Genomic DNA, 14,597 nt, shown 5'->3' on the forward strand with positions numbered 1-14,597 from the left:
CGAACGAACGAACGAACGAACGAACAAACGAAAGAACGAAAGAAAGAAGGGACAAATGAATGAATAAAAAAATGAATGAATAGATGAATAAAAGAATGAAAAAATAAAAGAAAGAAAGAATACATGAGGAAAAGGAAAAATAAATTATTTGAATGAATGAACAAATGAGAAAGCTTAGATTTCATTATTCTACTTTAGTTGCTTTTCTCATTCGGTAAACCTGTGTTTTATGACTTAATAATACTCATCTGCACAGGTTTAGCCTCGTTTACTACAGCGATGTTTTGAAATCCCACGGGCTTTTCAGGAATGGTATCTGTGAATAGATGACTTATACCAAAGGCTAAACCAGTGCAAATGAATCCGTGGTCTCTCAAAATAGCAAATACTAAACTGGGCTCGGTCGTACAAGGGTGATACTGAAGCGCTATCCTTTGGAAAAAATCCGTATCCAGTGAATAAATCTATAAGCGAATGCTTTGTTCACCAGAAGTGAAAAAAAACTACAATTTTGGTTTCGTTACCTAGCAACCATAACTATGACAGTAGCATTCTCGTTCCCAAACCCTTCTCAGTTGCTTTGTAACGAGAAATGTGCTGAGAAGGGTCTGGTAACGAGAATGAGACAGTGGGAGGATGTTGTTCTTGTACGTTTAATACTCCAGTTTCCATTTCTTTGTTGCTCAGGGTAAGCCTCGACTTACTGTAAAATATTCATGTGTTCCAGTCAAGGTCAGTGGAATTTCAAAGTATTTGTATCGTTAAAGTTGTGCATTCTTTACTTTACTGTTGGTATTTGTGAATATTTGGACACTGATTCTGAGGCTAATCCTGGGTAAATGAGTCTGTAATCAAAAAAGACAGCGGTAATTTGGAACTCGAAAAGGCGTATTAGAAATCTTGCTAAGGTTGTCCATTTCTTTTCCTTGCTGTTTGCAAATGATTATCTTTTGTTCCTAAAAATTAAGTAATATATTTTCTTTGCCTTATATTTTTATACTTCTATCAGAGTTACATGAATAAGAGCTGCAAAGGAGAGCATATAGACACACAATATAACAACAACGACAATAGCAACAACAACAATAACAACAACAAAAACCGAAGAAAAAAGAAAACAAACAAACAAAAAGCAAACGGTTGATATAAATAAAATCTTGTCTTTTATTATAACGCTTGGCATATAATGATTGTATTCATATTGATAGAAAATCTCTTCACTCACTTTCAATATCAACATAAAACTAATTTCATCAAATTACTAATCGACTTGATATATAATTATGTATTGGACGGTAAAGGACCAATGAGAGACCGCCACGTCATACTACCTAAACACGTGATTCCTAAATGAATCTAATTATAATTTTATACGAACATTTGTGTTGTGACGTTTTTTGAACGTTTAGCAAAAGGAAAAAGTTTGTTTTGGATATGTCAATATTTGTCCTTTCCTCTTTTTTCCTAATCTAATTTGTTCCAACTAAGCTGATATTTCATCGATACTCATTGTTTTATACATTACTAGGTATAAACAAGTAAACTCACATTATTGCATTGAACATTCGTAAAGGAATTGAGCAAATATAATGTTCTGCAGCCATTTTGGATGATTTAATTTATGTTTCAAGGAAAAAATAGGTTTTTATCTCAGCAAAGATGGCGGCAACGACGTCACATGCAAAAGAAGCCCCAAAGGACTACTTATTATAACCTGCTGATTTCTAATCAATTTTCAATATTTTCTAACTGGCACAAAATGAGCAAATGAGCATTGTGCAATTTTTCTTTGGATGCCATTAAACGATTCACCACGAACTATCGCAGAGTGCTTCCTAATGGATTGCCTTCTTGGCTGGTCACGTGACATGCTGCTTTCCTTATATGGTGTTGACACTTGTAAAAATGTTAGTGTCCAGTCATTTTATTGGTAGCTTGGTGAAGATTATGGTAAAAAAAATTTATTCCTGCGGAAAAAAAAAATCAAACAAGCGTAAAAATACAATTAAATGAAAAAGTTGCTATCGTTGACAAGATTGGACATTGTCAAATAAGCGTTTCTTCCTCATTACTGATTTTTAGTGCCAATGGCCCATTATCAGGCTACGATTGATCATAAATAATCAACGGTAAAAATGTGTACATATGTTAAAAAGAATGCCTTCGAAACGACTCCTAGTAGAATCAGAAAAGGGCCACCGGCTCAAAAGCTTGGTAATGAAAATCAGTAATACTAGTTGAAGAAACGTTTATTTGAAAAAACAAAAGTAGTGCCTTTTATAATTCTACGGTCGATACAAACCGAGACAAAGTACAATTTCTCGTATTTTTCCTGCCGTCTATCGAGTTTTAGACAGAGACATGAATACGTATGCTGGCCTTTCCGAGGTTGTGACGCGCGCGAAATCACGGGGCTTTTCTAGGGACGTTAATGTTTCAATATTGCAGAAAGCAAACTCTCTTGAAATATAGACCGAAAACCAAAGTCAAAGTGACCCGATTCAAAAGCTAAAACCTGTAAGACGAAGTAGTCAAATGCTGTCCCCCAACACAGACCCATGATACAGCGCGCATCCTACTCGTTACCAGTTTTCCACATCGGAAAATCCAATATTGAAGAATGTTACGGCATTAGGAATTGTTACAGAAACAAGAAAAAGTATCTTGTCTTCTTTGCTTTTCATTAACTTGTGCAATGCAATAGCATAGTCGGTACTCAAAGAAATTGTCGATGAAAACTAGTATAATGAATGAGGAGAAAAGCATTCAAGAAATGCCTAGGATCGCCCCTAAGGTCAAAAGATATCCCTATCACCTACGATTTTCTCTTTTACTTTAGATAGGTTTAAACCTTCTCAAGAGATTGTCAATGCTTTGTTGACTGTTATCAAAAATAAGAGGCTCTCCGTAAGTTTTCAAATGAAATCGAACCAACAAACAGGAACTTTCTAGGAACGTCACTGTAAGCGAGAGATATTCTTCGCACTTTTATCTTTTAGATTTTTAAACTTTGTCAAGAGATTGTCAATGCTTTGATGCCTATCATTAAGAATGAGAAATTCCGTAGGTCTTATAATGAAATCGAATGTCTCCGACTCACCTCTAAGGGGCGTTCTTTATGTGTCTATTCAAGGTCTTGTCTGTTTTTGGAATTTTAGACTTTGACGTTTGGACATTAACGTTCACTGACGGCCGTTGATCGTTAAAGTTGTCAATTAAATGGTTAACAGGCCAACCGGGGACCCCAGGGTTTGTTTCCATCTCCGGTGGTACTGATGGGTATGGCGAAAACGGTGTTTGGGCGGAATAAAAAGGCATTACGGGAAACACTGAGGGTGCCCCCATTCCAAATGGTCCTACTGGAGGACCGCCTTGGGGTGCAAGGTCAAATCCAGAAGGTGATTGGACGAAAGGTGTTTGTGACCTTCCTTCACCTGGAGCTGCAGCATCATTCATCGGAGCTTGAGGCATCATTGGAGGTGGTATTCCCATGGGAAGCATTGGCGGCAGGAATGGTGCAGGACCCCTTTCAGGTTGGAGATTCAATCGTTGTTGAATCAAAGGGTTTGGAAGGCCAGCATTTTGAAGAAACTGTAACACATTTTGTCTAGTGTCGGGTTCTTGTTGCCTTAGCAACGGAAGTGGTGGTGGTTGTTGGGCTGCCTGTGCGGCCGCAATAGCTGACTGATCGTCTTGGAACATGGCTTGGTTTCCGGGAATAGCTGGATTGTTCAACAATGTGTTCTGATTGGTTTGCAATGGTGGAGGGGGTGGAGGTAAATTCGCTGCAAAAGGGTTGTCTATTCCACCATCATTAAGGCTTGGCTGTCCTTCTCCAGGATTCTGGTTGCCTCCTGCATTCCCGGGAAACACATCGATCGGTTTCTCACCATTGTTATTAGCATTGCCGGTTGAAAACATAACGGGCAGGTTTTTGGGTCTCTTCAGCAGATCACCTAGCAGCTTTGGTCCACGGCGCCTCTCTAGAATATTGTTGATCAGGTCTCCTAATTGTCTTTTTTGTTTTCTATTCGTTGATTTTGAATTGTGTTGTCGTTCATGCATTTGGTTTGTCAGAGATCTTCGGGACCGGGCAGGAACCTATAATAACAAACGTCCGAAATAAAACTTAAACTCCTAAGAAAGGCATCAAAGCATTGACTATCGTATGAACATGCTGTCAGCAAACAGTCATGCAAATTGAGTAATAAGTAGTACCCGATAAATTTTGTTAGTACAGATATTTTCTTGCTAGCTAGTGACTCATGAGTAAAAGCTCGCCTCCTCGTGACGTCATAGATGTCGCCACAAGAAGGCAACGTGATTAATGGAAAATATTGGGAACATAACTTGAAGCCAAGCATCTTCGAGAAAGAGAAATAAAATCATTTTCGACTGAGGAATTGAAATCATCTCGTTGATAAGGTTATTAATCCTTTCGCCTTTTTGAAGCTGAAAAGACGACTCTTATGGCCTCCTAGCCCTACTTAATCTTGCCCCACAACCATATGTACAACAAGGTCTTTAGCAGACTTCCTTTGAAATTCAGAAAGGCGAAAGTAGACAAATGTTTTGGCTTCCTTAACATAGTTTTTCGAAGCTCCAGCTTGAAATTTGACCTTACCACAGATGACGTATTCAGGATTTTCCATTGAGGAGATTTACTACCCATTGAACAATCACGATGTAGAGTGAAAAAAAGAGCCAATCAGAAGAGTGCAGAATTAATAAAATATTTATCTTAACTAATCGCAATGCTTTGTTAACGTCTAAGTTGTTGTCAAAGGTGTAATAAATATTGCTTGCTCCTGATTAGTATTGGGATCCTTTGATGTCACTTCACATTGTGATGAGTTACTTTGGTATCCTTTGTCCCCATAGTAGGTATCTTCGCCTAGAAACATTTTTTATAATTTATTTTTTCAATCTACATAATATTATTTGCTGTAATGTCCGTGTACCTTCAGTTACTTTGAAATGAAATGTCCAACAGAACTTACCGTGTAAATAAGGAGAATCCTCTTACCTGTTTTTGGTTGGCGACGGCCTGGGAATCAGGAACACTGGATCGGCCATCATATGCTTTGACAATGTTGTTAACGTCTGCTCGACCTAATGGACTGAACAGTGGCACAGTTCCGAACAACTGCCTCTTCGTAATAGTTTTATCCTTTTTGCTGCTTGCTGCTTTCTTGTCTTGTAACGTTACCTTTGCTGAACCTTTGCCAATGGAGGACTTGGCTACTTGAACGCTTACGTGGACTTTTGGCCGATGACCAAGATAGGCTACACCTGCTTCATCACTTGCTTGGTTGAATTCATTGGCTTCGGACTGAACATGATTCAGTGGTTCTTCAATCTGGGTGGCATGTTGCTGGGGCTCAACATAAGCAGCTTCTGGGTCTTGAATAACTTGAGTCTGTTGCTGTGAAACAACCTGTTGAGGACCTTGTTGATACTGGTTTATAACTTGAGGAACTTGTTCTTGAGCTCCTTGTTCTGTAATTAACCCCAAGCTTGGAATCCCAGCTTGTGCTCTTTCGACAGCAAAAGGCATTACAAACTGTCGCTTACGAGGCACCAAATTTTTCATCTTTGAAAGCGACGACTTTTTCTTTGGCATTTCAACGGCTTTCTCAGGCATCTTAGATGAAGTTTTAGAACTACCACTAGTCTTTCCATTCAAAGCTCTTCTTACAATTTGAATGTATCGTTTTTGATCTTTCTTGCCTTGTTCTTTATCCTCTGTTTCTTTAAATTTCTTGGAATTGTTTTGATCTTTTGGAAACTTTATCTCTTGAGGCAATTCGTTCATACCGTAGATTTGCCTTTTAACTTTCTTTGTTTTGACATCAGTTTTTTTGCTTTTTTCAGCATCATTGAACGAGAGGCCTGACTTCTTGGTGCCAGATTGTATGTTTTTGATGTTGACCTTGCTTGGAATAGCATGCTTCCTCTGCATTTGAAGTTCACTGATGATCATTCCGTTTACGCCATGAATTTGACTTTCTTTTCGCGGTTCGCTGCCGGCAAATGAAGGCACTGCTACCCCATTCTGAAGAAATCGTTGAGGCAACACTTGCATGGCTGGTACTCTTTCAAAAAGTGAAATCTTTTGACGCTTGTCTCCATTTTTGAGTATATTTTCAGCTGGCACTACTTGTTTTTCAGTGTTGCTTGGCTCTTCAGTCTTTTTCTTCTGAACCTTTACCCTCGGGAGTTTGGATTTTGCAGTATTAACATTTACATTAATGGTTCCTTGTTGTTGTGGTGGTTGTTCTGGGAAGAAAGACGCCATTGGAGACTGCTGGGGGAAAGTCAGTGGTATTTGCTGTGCTGGAAATGGAACGAATGGCAAAGGTGCGAAAGGTCTCAGCAAAGGTACTGGATGTGGAGCTACCACAGGTGGTGTAAAGAAAAAGGGTCTTGAAGGCCCTGGTGCCAACAGTGGTTCCCGTTCTAGTGGTATTTGTGGGCCAGGAGGGAAGAATGGTACTTGTCCTCGAAGGCGAAGCATTTGTTCTTCATTCAAAGGCATTTCCATTCTGTTCTGTCCTTGCATCTCTTGAAATTGAGCAAAGTTAGGAACCTGTTCTACATTGTTAGATTGTAAGCTTGCGACTGGAAGATCTTGTTGCTTTTCCTGCATGAATTCTTGTTGCAGTCCTTCTTGATTCTGCGATTCTTGCGGAGTGTTCCCTTGAAAAAACGCCTTATTTGGGGATTGCTGATCTTGTTGTTCGGCTATTGCTCCGTTGAGTCCTCCTGGACCGATCTCATTCAATCCCTCAGCACCACCATTAACCGTAGAAAACTGATTGCTCTGTCCATTTCCAAATAGCGAAGCATCCGGATTATCAGGATTCATTTGAATCAAGTTAGATTGTTCGTTTCTAACTCCCACAGATTGAGGTGCAAATTCGTCCCGTTTGCTGTTGCTTCCTTTAATTTCTTTCCTTTTAATCTTTTTATCAGCACCATTTTTCGTGGATCGTTTGGGTTTACTAACTTTACTTCTCTTTAGAGGTAAAAAAGAAGACAGAGGCCCAGATATCGGTATATCATATCGTCCAGTTGTAAGGGGTGACTGAGGAAGATAATTCAACATCTGTCTCTTGCTTCGTACGATTATGTCACGAGGCGATGACCCAGGAATGTTGGATTTCGAAGCATGAACTTCAACATCGACTTTTGGACGCTTGTGATTGAAGGTTTCACCTGTGTAGTACTCGTAAAGATTGGTTAAGTACTGTTTTATTAGTTCTGTGTTTTGAGATTCAGGGTCGCTTTCGTCTTCATCTTCCATCTTCATCTTTTCGATTTCCTGATTTCGACGGAAGAACAAGGGGCTCATGTTCATATTCCAATAGGGATTATAAGCTCCATAACCGCGAGCAAGATAGTTGAGTGCCAAAGCATAAGGGTTTATCATTTGTGGAAGTAGTTGTCGCTTGCTTCGCCTCTTAGTTACGCTATTCTTTCTTCTTTTGGATTTTGGAATACTGGATCGCATGGATTGAACATTAATATTGACGTGTGGTCGTCGTTGTGGTGGAAAGTTCATCAAAGGATACGTAGGTAACATCATTGGATGATAACCAAGGTACTGTGGGAGTATCTGTTGGGGTAACTGTGGAGGCGCCTCGTGAAGGACTGGTGCAACTGGCGCTTGATTGTAAAAAAGATGGGGCGCAGCGCCGAACATATCAGCTTGCATCATGGGAAGGACTTGACGTCTCTGACGACTCCCTTTCTTTTTCTTTTTATCAGGAATAGTAGATCTCTCTGTTTCAACATGAACATTGACCCCTGGAGGCTTGACCGCTGGGTAACCAGGAAATAAAGGAGCTTGTTGCAAAAATGGTAGTCTTGGATATATAGCTGAAGGAGATGCTATCATTGGAGCAGCTGCATGTCCATATGGCTGAACAAACCTTTGAAGTGCTAAGGCATTGGGATTCGGGTAGTTCATGGGAGCTTGAGCACCAGGATTAATCAACAACTGTCTCTTCTTCTTTTGGGATTGGGAATCCAGGTCTCTTTTAGCAACATAGTGTTCATAATCAGTACTCGGTACACCCGGTATAGTAGACATTTTCTGCAGACGTTCTACAATAGGGCCTTTTGGATGGGCAATATTTAATGGAGACACGGGCAGAAACAGAGAATGAGACCCTAAAAGCTGTCTTTTAGTGATTGTTTTGCTACGCTGATCTTCGTCTATGATGACTGTATGCGTGTTTTCCTTTTTGATTGGCGTTTCTGTCTTAGTTATTGTCGACTTTGTAGAACTTGAATCTTTACTGGTAAATCCAGTTTCTTTGTCGGACTTTTTGGCATGCTCGATATTTGATCTGTGGAGCATGCGGTAACCGTGGTAACCACCGTGATAGCCACCATGGAACCCACCATGGTAACCTAGGTAATCATCCTGGTAACCTTCATGACCACCATGATAATCATAACCATCGTCAAAGTGTTCAACATGTGATGGTATTCCAATATAACTTGTCTGGTGGGATACAGTCGAACCACGGGGCTCGTACATCGCGCTATGATGAACGACAAACGTGTCATGCGAGTGTATGATTGGTTGATGAACGGCTGGTGGAGGCTGATGGAATACAATAGAAGGTTGATGATACACGACAGCAGGTCTGTGGACTACGACTGGGGGTTGGTGGTAGATAATTGGAGGTCTGTGAACGACGATAGGAGCACGGTGTACAACAATGTCAGGTCTGTGGTATACTTCGGGCGGAGGATGATAGATGATGGGAGGACGGTTCACTACGATGTCATTTTTCTTGTCCGCCTTGACGTCCTTTTCAACTTCAGGGTGTAAAATGTTAACCTTTTTTGAAGCGTTTTCCTGTCTTCCTGTTTTACTATTTTTTGTTCCCTTGTGAGCTTTTTTATTCTTGGAAGACTTGGTTTTCTCTACTTTCGATTTCCCATATCCAGCAACTACATGTCCATAGCCGTATCCCCAGCCTCCATCAAAACCATGAGGCGCCCCAACATAGGTACCTGCATGCGCCACGTCACTAGCAAAAGGCTCGTAGTTCGTGTGCGGGACATATGTATCATGAGAGTACAGAACTGGTTGGTGCACAAATGGGGGAGGCTGGTGAAGCACTACTGGAGATTGATGATACAACACGGCAGGCTTATGCACAACTACAGGAGCTTGATGAACCACTATAGGTGGTCTGTGGATCACTACATCCGGTCGATGAATAACTACATCCGGTCGGTGATAGACCTCGGGTGGGGGATGGAACATGATAGGAGCTCTATTCATCACTACTACATTCTTCTTAAGTCCCTTGTGATGACGGCTATGAGATTTGACACGATTTGAATATTTGTTTTCTGATGACAAACTACGAGATTTGCGTGTACGTTTGGCGCCTTTACTAGCAACAGCTTTGTGAGACTTCTTTGTTACTTTTCCCTTAGGAGCTCTTTCCACGTCCGATTTAGCAAACGCTGGTCCAAAAGGACCTACAGCTTGTGGTGTATAACCTTGAGCACCTGCAATCCCATTTGCATTAAATGCCACGGGACCATGGAATCCGGGTCCATTATATGTAAATGGGCCATGAAACATTCCTGCTCCTGGTCCAAAACCATTCCATGGTCCACTTGGGTGCATCATGGGTCCAAGCCCATATCCATATCCCCATCCACCGCCAAAGAAGTGCGGAGCACCAACATAGGTTTGACCATGTTGAATATGAGACGCAAATGGCTCATAAAATCTATGCGCAATATAGCTGTCATGAGAATGTAGAACATTCTGATGCACCAGAGGTGGCGGTTGATGGAAAACAACTGGCGGTGGGTGATAAATTACAGGGGCACGATGGACGACAACAGATGATTGGTGGTAGACTATAGAGGGCTGGTGGTACACTAGATCTGGTCTGTGGACAACAATATTTGGCCGGTCATATATTTCTGGTGGTGGGTGGTATATCATTGGGGGTCGCTGAATGAGAACCAAGTTTTTCTTTGCGCCTTTAACTGTATTTTTAGAATCTTTAGAGGGATGGCCATGGAGATTATTCTTTGATCCTTTCACAGACCTCCTCTGAAGAACCTTGTGAAACATTTGAAATATTGAGTGTTTCTTTTTCTTGTCTTCAGTAGTGTCTCTCTTTGTTTTGTTGTGATGAGATTTCTTTGTCTTTTCAACCTTGGATTTCCCAAAGGCATGCCCATGTCCATGTCCATAGCCCCAGCCCCATCCGCCTCCGAAGAAATGCGGTGCACCAACATATGTACCCCCATGGATCACATGAGCATGGAAAGGTTCGTAAAAATGATGAGCTAGATACGTATCATGGGAGTGAACTATAGGCTGATGTACCATTGGTGTTGGTTGATGGAATACTATTGGAGGCTGATGATACACCACAGATGGTCGATGAAGGACAACAGGAGACTGATGGAATACTACAGATGGTCTATGAATGACTATGTCTGGTCTATGGAGAACGACGTCTGGGCGATGATAGATCTCTGGAGGTGGATGGTAGACAACTGGAGGTCGACGCATTATCACTATATTCTTTTTGTGTCCATTTTTATGACTTTTGGTACTTAAGCTTCGCCTATTTTTAACTTTCGATTTTGTTTTGCTTTCATTTTCATTGTCATCGTCATCATCGTCATCATCGTCATCGTCCTCTTCGTCATCAGTTTCATTCTCTTTTTTGTTTGTCTTTTTAGAAGATTTTGTTTTCTTAGCAGTTTTTCCATTGGCAGTATCCTCAACCTTAGATTTTCCAAAGGCGTGCCCAGCATGATATCCATAACCCCAACCCCATCCTCCATGATAGAAATGCGGAGCACCAACATACGTTCCAGCATGAGTAACATGTGCCCCAGCTGGTTCATAATAATGGTGAGGAAGATAGGTTTCATGGGAGTGCAGGATTGGTTGGTGTACCATAGGAGTTGGCTGATGGAACACGATGGGTGGCTGATGGTATACCACTGGTGGACGATGGACAACAACTGCAGATTGATGGAATACCACGGATGGTCTGTGGATAACGATGTCTGGTCTATGGAGTATTACATCAGGACGGTGGTATACTTCCGGTGGTGGATGATATATGACGGGTGGTCGTCTCATTATGACCAGATTTTTCTTATGTCCAGGTGCCTCACCCTTAGATGATTTTGAGGTCTTAGTTTTCTTCTCGATCTTTTTACTTTTGTCTTCAAGATCTCGCCTCGACCGTTGCTTGGCAGGTTTTGCGTTTTTCTTTACATTACTCAATTTTGTAGGACTTTTGGTAACTTTTGATTTTACGAATGCAGGTCCAAAGCCGGTCCCAAAGCCACCATATCCATACCCAAATCCTCCGCCAAAGAAGTGGGGTGCACCAACATAGCTCCCTGCGTGCTCAACGTGAGACGCATATGGCTCGTAAAACGGATGTCCAACATAGGTATCATGAGAGTGTATTATAGGGTGATGTACCATGGGTGCTGGCTGATGAAAGACAACAGGTGGTTCGTGATATATTACTGGAGGTCTGTGGAGTACAACTGATGGCTGATGGTAAACGACGGACGGTCTATGGATGACTATGTCAGGTCTGTGCACTACTAAATCCGGGCGGTGGTAAATCTCAGGCGGCGGGTGATAAATCATGGGTGGACGGTGTGCAATTACAATATTCTTCTTATCACCTTTTCCGCTTGATTTCCTGAAGCCTGCGTGTTCTTTATTCGATATATTTTTTGTCACTGTTGATCGTTTGACTTTCTTTCCTTTGCTCTTAGCCTTTGGGACTTTTGATTTACCGAATGCAGGACCCCAAGCATGTGGAGGCGACTCCCAAGCCACCAGGGTAATAGTGGTGGCGACCCAACATATGTTCCAGCATGTTGTATACTAGAAGCAATAGGTTCGTGATATGTGTGGGGCAACATAAGAGTCATGCGCATGTAGTACTGGCTGAGTGTTTAATGGTGGAGGCTGATGAAATACAACTGGAGGTTGTTGGTATATTACAGGAGGTCTATGAATAACCACTGACGGTTGATGATACACAATGGATGGTCGATGGATTACCAAGTCTGGACGATGGACCACGACATCCGGTTGGTCATAGATTTCTGGAGGGGGGATGATATATCATAGGAGGTCGATGTATAAGAACCATGTTTTTCTTGCTACCAGTTTTAGATGATTTTTTCTGGTTTCTGGTTGAACGCCTACTTTTATTTTTGATTTCTTTGAGGTTTGTTGATCTTTTCAATCTTTGATTTGCCAAATGCAGGACCAAAGCCGGGTCCAAGCCAGGTCCAAAGCCGGGTCCAAAGCCGGGTCCAAAGCCATGTCCAAAGTCATGTCCAAAGCCACCATATCCATACCCAAATCCTCCGCCAAAAAAGTGGGGTGCACCAACATAGCTCCCTGCGTGCTCAACATGCGACGCATATGGCTCGTAAACGGATGGTCCAACATAGGTATCATGAGAGTGTATTATAGGGTATGTACCATGGGTGCTGGCTGATGAAAAACACCGGTGGTTCGTGATATATTACTGGAGGTCTGTGGAGTACAACATGATGGTTGGGTGGTATACGATTGATGGTCTATGGATGACTAAATCTGGACATAACCACAACGTCATGACGTCAGAGATCTCAGGAGGTGGGTGATAGTCATCGGTGGACGGTGAACTACAATCATATTTTTTCTTTCTTTCACCTTTCTATTGTTTCTTTACCACCATTACAGCTTTTTCTTTTAGCATTTTGTTTGATATAGCTGACTTGCTTTTGCTTCTTCCCTTGGCAGCCACTCTTGACTTGTGTAGCGGCTCACCAACTGCAGGGGGTGTGTTCACCAAGGTAGATTTGTGATAAGGGATCGGTGATAAACGAGACTCCTGCCTGTTCCATTACGTTGTATATGCAGGTCTAACTAAACCGTGAATAAGCATGACGTTTCAGGTCCCTTTATGATGCCGATGATGATGAATGATTATGATGCTTTGTTTGATCTCCTTTGACGAATCTTTCCGTGTTTTGGACTTTTTGCTCTGCATTTTCTTTCTTCATGCGCCTTCTTCTTTTTGTTTTCTTTCTTTGGAATTCTTCTTGAAGCTTTTTGCACCACTGACTACCTACCGAAAGCGGACCAAATTGGTAGGCCGAACCCGGACCAGCACCAATTGGGGCCATTGAATCCCTGCAATACCCCAGCCATAAGCTTAGTGCCGGTGAAAAAATGAGGTGGGCACAACCCACATACGAGCCTGTATGCTGTAATGAAACTACTGTGAGTTCTAAATACTGATGAGCCACGTCGCGTCGTGTGATTGATAATTGGTTTGTGGTTTAAAGGCGGTGGTTGATGGAACACTACGGGAGGCTGTCATATCTATAGGATGTCTGTAATTACCACTGAGTGGTTGGTGAAAAACAAACGGATGGCCTGTGAGCAATACAAGATCTTGGACGATGTACGACATGTCTGGTCGATCGTAGATATTTCAGAGGTGGATGGTAGATAATAGTCGGTCTGGTGAACAAGTACTTGTTTGTGCGTTCACACACCTTTTGAAACGGCTTAGATTTGTGCGTTTTGACTTGTCTTTGAAGTATTTTCATCCTCTCCTGAAATTTCACCACGGCTTCGTCGTCGTCTTGGTTTTGGTCTTCCCACTTGAACTCTGGGTCCTTTTTGGAGTCCTTATCATTGGTCTTTGCACTTTACCTCTTTTAAAAATGATATCCTGCTAAAGGGTGGTTTATGGCCCGACTGGATGATCTAGCAGTCCTGTGTAGTTCTCGCTACTCCACCTTGAGGGATGGCCAATGTAGTGCCCACCTTCATTTACAACAGAGTTAATATGGCTCGCTAAACGGATGTAGGATGTTTAATACAAAATTGATCATTGTGAATACAGCAGTGGCTTGTTGATTGATTGTGGTTAGGCTGATGGAAATACAATAGGTGTGCTGATAAACGACTGCAGGGCTATGTACAACTACTGTGGGGCTGAATGGTACACAATAGGGGATCCTAGATTAGAATCGTAGCACGATGTACAATGATTTCAGGTCGTATCCACTTCCGGCGGAGACTGTAATAATTTGAGGACGGGCTTAAACGACACATCTTTCTTTTTCTCTTCTTATTTCGCCTTTTTTCCTTTAACGATTTCTTGTTTCTTTTATTCAGTTTCTTTGGCATGCATCTACTTTGAATCGGCAACAGAGCGTTTTGGGCCGATTAGTATAACTTAACTTCCGAATAGAATCCTTCAATTCCTTAAGTAGGTTTTCAACCTTAAAATCACTATAACTTTGGTCCCGCGCGGATCAGATCAGGTCCCGAGAGAACTTGTATTTCCCGCTATAATCACTTATTCCTCTTGACTATTATTACCATAGGTCAGAAGCAACTTATCGCTAAGGATTTTTGTTGATCCACTCTTTCAAACTCACCATATGAAACGACGTTTTGTTGGTGTTGGATTTCGGAACCTTACTCTTTCCCCACACCCTCCGTGGCACCCCGCACCCATGACAACTGATGCATATGGATGTGGATGGAAATTATG

General features: G+C 41.7%; 1 pseudogene across 1 annotated transcript; it reads right to left on the bottom strand.

Annotated features, from left to right (window-relative positions):
• Positions 1–1,146: 1,146 nt before the first annotated feature.
• On the bottom strand, positions 1,147–13,502 carry LOC148910648 (uncharacterized; annotated as a pseudogene). The gene is made up of 5 exons (XR_016119945.1): positions 13,459–13,502; positions 11,893–12,749; positions 11,290–11,803; positions 5,027–11,232; positions 1,147–1,967 (listed from the first exon to the last, which is right to left on the bottom strand). The product of XR_016119945.1 is annotated as an uncharacterized LOC148910648 (transcript).
• Positions 13,503–14,597: the final 1,095 nt, after the last annotated feature.

Source organism: Actinia tenebrosa, unplaced genomic scaffold (assembly GCF_029948245.1).
Source record: "Actinia tenebrosa isolate PJP-AT-01 unplaced genomic scaffold, QUT_ActTen_1.0 PGA_scaffold16__25_contigs__length_10494907, whole genome shotgun sequence".
NCBI lineage: Eukaryota > Metazoa > Cnidaria > Anthozoa > Actiniaria > Actiniidae > Actinia > Actinia tenebrosa.